Source organism: Podarcis muralis, chromosome 3 (genome assembly GCF_964188315.1).
Source record: "Podarcis muralis chromosome 3, rPodMur119.hap1.1, whole genome shotgun sequence".
Taxonomy (NCBI): domain Eukaryota; kingdom Metazoa; phylum Chordata; class Lepidosauria; order Squamata; family Lacertidae; genus Podarcis; species Podarcis muralis.
Window position 1 is genome coordinate 76,629,973 of NC_135657.1, and position 12,566 is coordinate 76,642,538.

Sequence of the window (12,566 nt, forward strand, 5' to 3'; positions counted from 1 at the left end):
TGCTGATACAGACCTGGTTCACATGAAACATTTAACCACAGTTTAGTTTTGCATCCATGAACCTACCCTACTCTCTTGCTATGACAATAGCTAGTTCTTAGTACTGCATCCAGGTGATATGCATTTGTGAGGTTGAAAGAAGGGAGGGAAAACCAGATGTGATCTATTTGATTTCTCCATCCTTTCCTTTTCATGAACATTAGATTTTCAGCATTGGGTGACTCATCAAGATCTAATGCGACTAATGCATAATTTTCTTTTGTATTCTAAGTACCACAGGCTGAACAGAATAATTGGATTTTTGACCTCCCCTGCAAACACATTCTTATTATTATTGAGATACTTCTGCAATTCAAGGATTTTTCCTCTTGCCTTGTTTCAAGCTTTATAATCTTACACGGGCTGATTAATATTTTGTCAAGATCACCCAATATCCATCTGTCTAGTCATGAGTAATGATGAGCTGTGTATTGTGGCATATTGATACGCTCAGCTATTACTATTATTAGTGTTAAAATCATGGACTCCAGCTGCTTATTTCTTAAAAGATGAAAGGTGCATTGAAACCTTCCATGGTAATTAATAGGGTATTGATTATAAAGCAGCCTCATTTAAGTCCGCTAGTAGTTGGTTCTTTCAGAGTATTGACTCCAAAAACAAATGGTTAAGTGCCATTTTCCCATTCTCTAGAGGGAATAAAAGATTTATTCCTTTTGTTCTCATACTTGGGAGGGGGGATGAACCCCCACCCCACAACCAACAAAACCAGGAACTAAGATAGTATCTAATGCATCATTGTAGCAACATTCATTACATGAAGTGCAGGTCACAAAGAAAGGTAATGGATGAAAGGGAGCAAGAACCATTAAACAATTAGGCTATTTTTCATTGGCTACAAAGACAATAATTGAAATGGTCTTGCTACTTCTGATTTATCAGCCGTTCATCTTCTCTCTTTTAGCAGGTGATTGAAAGTTGCCTTGGCTTTGTAAATACCAACACCAACAAAGAAAATACCTGTTGTCTCTTTATGTCCTGACCACCTCTTCTTCCTTTCACCACACATAACTTCTGCCTATGTGGGACCTATGAGGCTTAAGTGGATCAAACTCACAGATTTTTGTGATGTACGTTTTCCTTTGATTGAAGCTGTAACAGTCATTGCCCACAGAGCACTAAGTGCACAGGTAATTTGTTTAAACAAATGAACAATGCAATGAACCCTCTGTGTCCAAAGAAAAGATGGGAGGGTTTTTTAATACAGGGGAGGCTAACATGAGTCATGGCAGATATTACTGGACTCCAGCTCCCTTTAGCCCCAGCCAGAATGGTTCATGAATGAATGGAGAGAGGGGGTAATGCTAGGATAGTTACATTAGATGGTCTATGTACTGTTTCTCTATGAATTACAGACATCACATGTTCAGCTTTAAAGTATGTTTGCATATTTCAGATTTGCCTACCTCTTCACCCAGTTTCACACAAAGGAAGGAATTCAGTGTCACACTCTTCTGATTGTTCCATTACTGCAAGCATGTCTGCTTGCCAGATGGAATTATCCTCCCTCTCTTCCTCCCACATGCTGCTCTGGGGGTTCTCCTGATTCTCCAGAGCAGACCTGGGGGAGGTGGAGGGGTACCAAGGGGAAGGTGGGAAAGCCCCCTTGTGCTAGTGAGATCCCTTGTGCTCCCTCTGCAAGTGTGCCAATGTTCCTTGAATGTGACCATAATCCTGTCTCTCCTTTTCAAACCATCAATATAGGCCAGATAAATAGATGTGTCTCACCTCAGAAGAGATATGTGATCATGTGATTTTTGTCATCTGACCTTATCCAGAGAAGTGTTCTGTGGAGAAGAGTGAAGGTGTCTGGAACTAACATGCCTTAATTACTGACTTCGCTGGAACTCAGGTGCACAGCTTTGTTTAGCTTCCTAATATTATCCTTGTGTCCATAATCACTTCCCCATACCTTGAAGCCAACATGAGCCAACAGTGCGACGCGGCAGCTAAAAAAAGCCAATGCAATTCTGGGCCTCATCAATAGGAGTATAGCATCTAGATCAAGGGAAGTAATAGTGCCACTGTATTCTGTTCTGGTCAGACCTCACCTGGAGTACTGTGTCCAGTTCTGGGCACCACAGTTCAAGAAGGACAGTGACAAACTGGAACGTGTCCAGAGGAGGGCAACCAAAATGGTCAAAGGCCTGGAAACGATGCCTTATGAGGAACGGCTAAGGGAGCTGGGCATGTTTAGCCTGGAGAAGAGGAGGTTAAGGGGTGATATGATAGCCATGTTCAAATATATAAAAGGATGTCACATAGAGGAGGGAGAAAGGTTGTTTTCTGCTGCTCCAGAGAAGCGGACACGGAGCAATGGATCCAAACTACAAGAAAGAAGATTCCACCTAAACATTAGGAAGAACTTCCTGACAGTAAGAGCTGTTCGACAGTGGAATTTGCTGCCAAGGAGTGTGGTGGAGTCTCCTTCTTTGGAGGTCTTTAAGCAGAGGCTTGACAACCATATGTCAGGAGTGCTCTGATGGTGTTTCCTGCTTGGCAGGGGGTTGGACTCGATGGCCCTTGTGGTCTCTTCCAACTCTATGATTCTATGAAGCAAGTTGAGCTGAAGCTTGAAGCTATCAATGGGAGTTGTATAGGGAGCAGTTATCCCAGCAAAGGCCCAGGAAAGACCTTGATGTCTTCTCGGACAGTTCCTGCTCCTTCTTGGTCATCTGCTATGACATGCACACCAAGCCCTTCCCTGGTTTCGTCCTCCTCCTGGGTATAGTCCTGATAGTGAAGCCTTCTGGCAGCCAGATGAGCACTCCTCTGCTAACTCTGGACTTCTTGCTTGGCCCAACGCTGACTCAGCTTATTGGTGGGGTGGGGGTGGAAGTAGTGGAGAAGACTCTGGGATCTGGACAGGAATCTACACATTGTGCGAAGGGACATAGTCAGACATAGGTCAGGAGTTCCTGGGAATGTGTAATGGGGGATGCTGTACAGTCACAGTAGATTTTTGGGAGCCCCCAAGATCTCTGTGGGGTCCCACACCTTCCCCTCAGGTGAGATCCCTCCAGGACCGGAGTCATGGTAGGTTGACCACTTTTTATGATGTGAGATGTCCTGCCACAATATAAACCTTTGTGCTGAGAATCCCATGCTACAGAGATATTTTTTTATTTTATTTTTAAAAAAGTTTGAAGGGAAAAGAAGCCCAGTTGCATACTTTATACATCTAGTAAGGTATATGTAACTCCCTGCTCTTCCCTTGATTTTTAAATTTTATTTCTTTCACTTCCCATGAAAGAGCCTTCAACAGCTTCAACAACAAACCAATGCATGTTTTACTGACAACAAATACTTCTGTGAAAACAGGGGATGGGTATGGCTAGAAACCCTGTTTCCAGTGGTTTCAGGAGCAGAGAGAGACACAGACACTGAACAGCTCAGACAGGAGTTACCTAGTTACAAGGTAATGGAAAGAGAAACAGAAGGGAAGGAACAGCCAGCAGAGACATCATTATAGAGTGTGGGAGACCTTTCCTCCCCCAAAATATGGAGGTCCGTCCATATTAGAGAACAAAAATGCAGAGAGCAGAAGGGACTTCTCATTCGTGCCCAGGATGTTGCTGGAGACAGAAGGTGGAGGAGTTAGAGTAGTCAATCCATGATGTGGATTTTTGCTTGCAACCCAATGACCGAATAAAAAAAGACTCTAAAATATAAACTGCTCATTAATTCTTGTCTGTGAGGTTACCAAAGGGAGGGGAGGACTCTCCATGCCTGACACCCTGATACTTAGGTGGAAACATCCCTGAAAAACCATTTATTTTCAGTTTTATCCTATCAATTACATGTTTAAAAAGTCCTTCTCAGCTGCATGATGATGAAAATCCAAATCCAGCAATAATAATATTCTGTGGTTTAAATTACAGAAAAGTCTGTAATAGTGCCCCAAATCTGCCACCCAAAGCCAGTTTGCCCTTAGTATCTGCCAATTTCAAAGGAACTCCTTATGGCACCCATAATTCTGGTGACCCTGTCTTTCCAGCTACAACAGCAGTTCAATGTTTTCACATATGGATGGGTCTTCGGGGTGTGAAGTGGATCTGGAACAATTGTACTGACTTAGTGCATTATCCACCTCAGATCAGATAGTTAATTTCAGTATCCACTCAATTTGGGCAATGCCTTCAGGCTTGAATGGCTTGCCAGGCCTCACTATTCATGTTCCCTGGCACATAGGCATATATGCAGATACAAACTGACTAATGCATTTTGGGAGGTAGGGCCGGGCCGGGCCATTTTCTGTATTTATCTGCAAGGTCTCTGTGAATAGAAAAGCCATTCTTGCTTATTGTTGAAAGACTTGACCCTAATTTAATGGCAGCGGTCAAATAACCTGCAAATCATCTCCCTCTCATTGTGACCTACAGATATTTCGGAAAGTTTGATCAAGTATGATGTGAGCTTCAGCATGTCTCAGCAGTACCAGAGGGAGGGGGATAGAGCAGTGCCAAGGCAGGAGGGGGGAACTTATTGACACATGTTCCCCCTTGAGAATAAAGCCAGTTGATTTGTTATGTGTGAACAAGCTACTTGATGAATTCTTCCACAGCTTGCCATTTGCTCAGTAACAGAATTTAGCTTTTTAAACAGATTTGTCCATTAATCATAATTGTTTGTGTATCTGATTAGTTTATGAAAAATAATGGCCTGCAGCAAAATATTGTATTGTGTCAGCTCTTCTGTGTGATGTGAAAAACTCAGGTGGATATTTTTTTAAAAAATAATAATAAAAAGAATTGGCTGAATTCCTAACAATCAATATTTATTAGAGTATAATGGATTACCAAAAAACAAACAAAAAACCCTTCCTTCATCTCCATATAAAAATAACCAAAAAGGTGAATTGGGGTACTTTTATACTTTTGAAATGCACAAAAATATTGTTTGCTTTGCAATGACAAGCTTTTTAAAATTTAAAGCTCTTTTAAACTTTGGGGATGCATATTCCACACACTGTTATGTGTTTTGCTAAGCTGAGATCTGATGAGCGCTGAAGTTAAGCACTATTAATCTCTCCTGTCTAGCCTTTCCTTTAATCTGACAGTTCTCAGCACTAAAATGAGGCTGTCAGAAGCTCTTGGGAACACAGGAAGCTGCCATATATCAAGCCAGAACAATGGTCCACCCAGATCCATATTGTCTACACTGAATGGCAATGGCTTGCAAGGGTTTGCGGCAGGGGACATTCCCATCCCTACTTGGACATGCTGGGGATTGACCCTGGATGCAAAGTAGATGCCGTACCACTGAACTACAGCCCTTCCTGTGAAAAAGAACTGGGCTTGAAGTGGGGATCACTGATTTATGTGCTGCTGCTCTTGGAGATGACTGGGGCTACAGGTTGAAGGCTTTCTTGGGCATTATCAGGGAATGGTCTGGATCAGAGCATTGGGGAATGCATTCTCAGGGAGATCAGCTCCTCTCGGAAGAGGAGGAGGAGGGGAAAGATTGCCCCCTCCATCTCCAGCGGTTTCAGGAGCAGAGAGAGACACAGACATTGAGCAGTTTCCACAGGAGTTGCCTAGTTGCGAGATAGTGGAAGGAGAGAGAGAAGGGAGGGAGCAGCTAGCACAGATGTCATTGGAGAGCATGGGGGACCCTCCCTCCCCAAGAACTAGGAGGTCCGTCTGTATTAGAGAACAGAGAATGCAGAGAGGAGGAACTTCCTGTTGGGGCCCAGGATGTGGCTGGGGACGTAAGGGGAAGGGCTTAGAGTAGGCAACTGTTCTCCTTGTGAAGATATGTGGATTTTTGCTTGCAACCAGATGACTAAATAAAAAGGACTATAAAATATGAACTGCTCATTGTTCTCATCTGTGAAGTGACCAAGGGGGAGGAGAGGACTCTCCATGCCTGATAGGCATTAAGGGGTTCTTAAGAGCCCCGAATAAGTCTAGACAGTGTGGTGTAGTGGTTAAGCCAGTGTGGTGTAGTGGTTAAGAGTGGTAAACTCGTAATCTGGTGAACCAGGTTCGTGTCTTCGCTCCTCCACTTGCAGCTGCTGGGTGAACTTGGGCTAGTCATACTTCTTTGAAGTCTCCCAGCTCCACTCACCTCACAGAGTGTTTGTTGTGGGGGAGGAAGGGAAAGGAGAATGTTAGCCGCTTTGAGACTCCTTTGGGTAGTGATAAAGTGGGATATCAAATCCAAACTCCTCCTCCTCCTCCTCCTCCTCCTCTTCCTCCTCTTCTTGACACCAAGTAGGATTGAAGCATTCAGATTTGGTCAGAGTGAACTTCCCTACCACACTGTCCAAGCTAGCTCTCAGTTCCTTCTGACCTGGAAACATGCCCAACATCAAGGGTTGGCATGGTCAGGTACCTGCTCATGTTCTGAGGTTTCAAAAGAGTGCAACCTGACCCTGTCAGGTGATTGGGACCACCACCCAATACAGGGTGCTCTCACCATCAGATTTATGACATTGCACTGATGCTGCTTGCTACCGCCATCACCGGTTACTCAGCTCATCTTCAGTGTGCAGTGGCGGCACTTTTGAATGGGAGTTGGTGCTCAGCTCCAATCCATGGTGACCACCTGCCACCATATTAAGTTAAGCCCAGCATCTTGCATGTGGTTTTTGATTACTCCCAAAAGCAAAAACAAAACACCAGCAACAAATTAATTAATTAATTAATTGAGTGTTATCCCACTTACTTGCCAAAACGCTTGCAAATGATTTACCCGTATAAAACCAATTATAACGATTATAGCCAAAAATATTTAAGATACACAATAAAACAATGGGATCAAAACATTAAAATAAACATCAACAATTAGAATTTACAACCAACAAGCCAATTAAGCCAGTATAGCAGTTAAAACAGCAGTCAAAAGGATGAAAAGAGGTGCGTCAAGGCATCAGGTGAATGCTGCCTCTGAACTTGGAGATTCCATATTGCTGTCATGGCAAATAGCCACTGATGTGCAACTCTCCTCTGAATTTGTCTTAGCCCCTTAGCTAGTGTCACGTATTGTGGAAGTGATTTCCATAAATCAAATTAGGTACTATGTGAAGAAACATTTTGTTTTATCTGCCCTGATTTTGCTGCCAATTAATTTCTTTGGATCACCTCAGGTTCTAGTTTGAGAGGAGAAGAAGAAAGTAGCTCTATCCTATTTTTCTGCATCATTTTATAAAGCCCTGCCATGTCCCTTGCCTTCTTAGTTGTCTGCCCCTTAAAAGACCCAAACACTTTAGCTTTTGCTCTTAGGGAAGGTGCTCCATTCCTCAGATCATTTACTTGCCCTTTCTGCACCCTTTCTAGTTCCTTGTGATGGCATCGTTTTTTTAGAAGAGGGCATTACGATACTAGTAGTTTTATTTTCAAGCCCTTGATTAATGACCCTGAGCATAGAATCTGACATTCTCACAGCTGTTGCATACTGTGTTGACATTTTCATTGAACTCTTTACCATAAACCAACAATCTCTTACCTGGTTAGTCACCGCTAGTTCAGACTCCCTCAATCTATATGCGAAAGTAGGGGAGGGGCAGGAAGTTGCCCCATTGTGAATTAATTTACGCTTATTTATGCTGAGCCTGGTGCTGTGCTGAAACCTGTCCTCTAATTTCTCAAAAGCTTTCTTTCCCTGCAAAAGGGGCCTCCATTTTCCCACCTCATTCTCTGGGTGCTTGAGAATTTTGGTGGGTGCAGTGTTTTAAGCTCACTTCTATTATGGCAAATACTTGCTCCTATGAAAAATCCCCCATAGGAGGAGTTACCTCATGATTTTTCCTTAGGGCTTTGAACAGAATGGCAGACATCCAGAAAGCTATAGATTGCAGGCCACCAGTGAGATGAGGCACACACATACATACACACATACATGCCACAAGCACCCCTTGGTCACTTCAAAAGTAAGGTAACCATGAGAAAACACATGAACTCTAAGCCAGTGGTGGAGCATGGGGAGTGGGGAGACTATTGCAGACCCTCCAAGTGTCCATATTTTCCAGGGACAATCTCAGATTTACAGAAGCTGTCCTGGTTTCTGTTTTGATCCTGGAATGTCCCACTTTTCCTTAGATGTCCCTATTTTCATCAGAGAAACTTTGGATATGGTAGGATATCCCCTATTTTCATCGGAGAAATGTTGGAGGGTTAATGCCCCAGGACTGTAAAATTTAAACAGTCGGTGCTGCCTCAATACAACTGCAAGCTTCCGTAGCTGGGCTCCATTGGAAATGATTTCTCCATGTGAACCAAGAAATGACCTCTCCAGACAACCCAAAACCCAGCTTCTTACTTACTCTGCTCTGGGAAGGCAGCATGAGGGTTGGGGGAGCAGCGTCAAATTTTGACCTTGCTCCCCACACACTGCATGGCAAGGCAGCGTGCGGCCTATGGGTTTTGCGTTGAAGTACTCTTGTGGCCCACTTGGTATGGAAACTTGCACCCCTCTGGTATAGCCTTATTTTGGCCCAGTTCTATTAAGATGGTCAGCAGTATAAGAGGGCAAACATTTGTACCCCTTTATTGACAGAAAAATCATGCACAATTCCTCTGCCTGTTACTTTTGCATCCTACTTATTTGAACGGCATTCCCCCCCCCCCCCCCGGTTGTTTTTTTCTCCCTGCATCACTGTTTCATTTTACTAGTCGGAGGGGAAATGTAATCAACATGACAAGGCCACACAAAAAGAACCCTTCCAACTTGATAAATCTTCATTAATTTAGATCTAATCTGAAGATACGGCAATTGCTTTGTGAGAAATTAATTTTGTCCCTGGTATTTCTGAACATAAGGGACACCAGCCTTCCTACTGTTACTATAGTAATCATATTTTCTCTCTATTCTAATAAATATTCTCCCTTCTAAGTTTGGCATTAACAGAAGCTGCCAAAATCCTGTGGGAGGATTGGGGCTGGTTTTTTTCACGCTGTGCTCTGCTGTGGAAGTGAGATGCATGAAGACGCAGGAGATTGAACTGCTTCAATTATCAGATATTGGAATACACTATATTCTCATCCAGATGCAACGGGGATTTATATGTTCAACACCCTAGTGTTAATGGGAACTGTATGTGTAAATCTGCTGTGGACAGCAAAGAGAGTCTTTTGTGCAACACAGGCTTGGTGAGCCAATCTAAGCCATTCACAACATGATAAAAGTGAAACAGCACAGTAGGCAGAAAGCCACATAAAATATAGTTGAATATATATATATATATATATATATATATATATATATATATATATTATACGTAAGTTGTTCTGAAAAAGAATCATTTTAGAAACTAATGAACGAATAAGTAAATTATTGCCCCACATCTCATCAAACTGCAACAATAGTGACTTCTGCTACCACACCCACAACAGAATAATCTCCCTGGCCAGAGGTTCAAATTTCTTCACTGTATGCTCAGGAGGTGTGCCAGCTTTCCAGCATTGAATTTCCTTTCCCCTGGGGTAATTATATCCCTCCTTTTCCATTGGTGGAATGTTCTCCCCAAGGAAACCACACCTGGCGCCATCATTATCATATTCGTGGTGCCAGGTTAAGACATTTTTATTCACTCAGGACTTGAGTAACTTAGCTGGCCTCTGTTGTGTTTTTCTTTTAGTGGGGTAGGGTAGGGCCAGGGACATAGGAAGGTGTTGTGACACCCGAGGTGGGTGTTGCTATGTAGGGCGCATGTGTGGCATCGCTACATAAGATGCATGCGCCGTATGTAGCGACGCCGCACATGCGCTGTATAGCGGTTTGCTGGCGGCACCACTCCAGTGCCATACAGACAGTGCCGGGATCCTCTGCTCACAGCTGCAGCCGCGAATGGAGGATCCTCCATTCACGGCGATGGAGGGATCCTGGCACTGTCTGTACAGTGCTGGAGTGGCGGTGCTGGCAAACCGCTAAGTACAGTGCATGTGTGGCGGCGCTACGTACAGTGCATGCTGTATATATATATATATATATTCTCCCAGGCATGTGAGAACAGCTTTAACAATATTGCTGTTGAAGTTACTCAAAACAGCCTCAGTGTGTGTGTTTATGGAATGAATAACATTGTCAGGTATATTGGTTGATACAAATATTGTTGGTTTCTATTTCCCTCACTGAGCAGCAACTGCAGTCACAAGACATTGTTTTGCATTCCACAGTCAGAGTTACTGTTGGATTCCCACGGGAATGGGAGACTGGATGTGACGTTCACTGTTTTCCTGTTTTTCACTGTTCTCTCGGTTTCTTTGTTAGAGAGACGGTTGCTTCTCTGCTCTCACAGAAGCAAGATGCATGTTTGTATTCTCTCAGCATAGAGTGGAAATAAAGTTAAGAATGTGGCACATACTGCTTATCCTTCTGCTGTGTGGACTACTCTGCATGGGCTCAAGATGAGACGAGCCTGTATCAGCTTCAGATGGGCCGAAGCTGGTCAAAATCTCACAAATATACCCCCTCCTCACAAAAAATGAAAAACGGAAAGTTAAGTGCAACAAAAACCCTGCATTCTAGTCATGAGAATTTCACCATTTTCTTCCCTGCCCCCCTTTTAAATAATTTTCCCACACAACTTTTTCCCCTCTTTAATTTTTGAAGAATGCTTCTATACTATAAAGTTTCACACACACACACTTAAATATTTTTTTCTTTGTCAGACATTTTCCTAGGATATGTAAAATCAAATATTCTGCTTAACAATTCAATGTAACCTGAAAGAGCAAGTGTTTGAATCTTGCTAGCAAAACATGGGCTAGCTAACTGAATTCTTAAGCTCTGTGTCTGAAGGGAATTGTGTAGACAAGACAGCGTTCATGTCCTGGCCTTTCTGCCCTCAAAAGCTTTTGAGTGTGCAAGACAGAGAGTTCTGTACAGACTTCTGTACAGAGGAGGTCTTTGAAATTCTCATTGATGTGGTATTTTAGGCTTATTAGGAAGGTGAATGTAAGTGCCACATCAAGTTGAAATCTCATCCTTGGCTGCTTTACTATTTTTTTGTGAGAAATAACCTTGCAGTTCTTCTTGAATATTGAAGCTATTTTCTTCCCGCTTATTTAGAACTAGAAGCTGTGCCCCTGCTTGTTCCCCTTGCCAACCCCCTGCCATTCCCCCACAGTTTAGCTTCCTGCAGATTTTAACCATTTTAAAATGTGGTAAATACAGTGGTACCTCAGCTTAAGTACTTAATTCATTCTGGAGATCCGTTCTTAACCTGAAACTGTTCTTAACCTGAAGCACCACTTTAGCTAATGGGGCCTCCTGCTGCATGCCGCGCCGCCAGAGCACGATTTCTGTTCTCATCCTGAAGCAAAGTTCTTAACCTGAAGCACTATTTCTGGGTTAGCGGAGTCTGTAACCTGAAGCCTATGTAACCTGAAGCGTATGTAACCCGAGGTACCACTGTAGTTGTTTCTTACTCTTCTGTTTTCTTGTTTTTGTAAACCAGTCTGAGGTTTCCTTACAATCAAGCAGTATATAGATCTTGTGACATAAATAAACAAAACAAACAAATAAATTAACCCCCAGAGCTTCCCTTTCCCACATTATTCAGTTACTAAGCTCACTTTTTAGCCACTTCTCTCTTGTATTCTGCAGCCCCTGTTTGCACCTTCACCTCCATGTCCCTATTTCCTCCTTCCCTGCTTTTAGCACAACTGCTCTTTGTGCACAAGCAACTTCTTCCTCCCAGACACTGCCACTATGAAGCACCCTTTTCACCTTCTGCCTAGCACCCCCTTTTCATGCCCCCACTTTCATCTTTGCCCCCATTCCCATTCCTCCTACTCCCTTCCTTTTTTGCACCCCAGTTTTTCCTTCAGTCCCTTTCCCCCTCCCCTCCTCTTTACTTTTCTCAACTCTCACTTGCACAAAGATCACCCCCATTTCCATGCCTTCTTCTCTCTATTATTATTATTATTATTATTATTATTATTATTATTGAGTCCCTCTGCACATACACCTCAACATCACCTTCCCCCTTTAACGACTTCCTTTTTTTCAACTCTCGGTTGCGCACAGACCACTCTCAATCCTATGCCTCTTCATCTGTTCTGTTGTGCGCACACCCATGATGTTATATGTTACTGTACCTTAAAGCTGAACGGAATCTTATGAGTAAGACCATACCCTCCAACATTTCTCCAATGAAAATAGGGATGTCCCATTCCATAATGATAATTTTACTATTTATACCCCACACATCTTACTGGGTTAACACTTGTGGAATGCCCTCCCAAGGGAGGCTCACCTAGTGCCTTATTACATCTATTTAGGCACCAGGCAAAAACATCCTTTTCACCCAGGCTAATTAAACAATCTATGACCTTTTAGACTGTGTGCATAGGGGGGTTATTGCTTTTGTTGTTACTATATTATGTATTTTTGTGTTTTTAGATTGTAAACCACCCCGTGATCCTTGGAAATAATAATAATAATAATAATAATAATAATAATAATAATAATAATAATTCTACTCCTGTGTTTCTGCTCTTTTTTTCAGAAGTAAACAATCTGTTCTGTCTGTTACCCTATGAGCAATTACTATGACCACTATC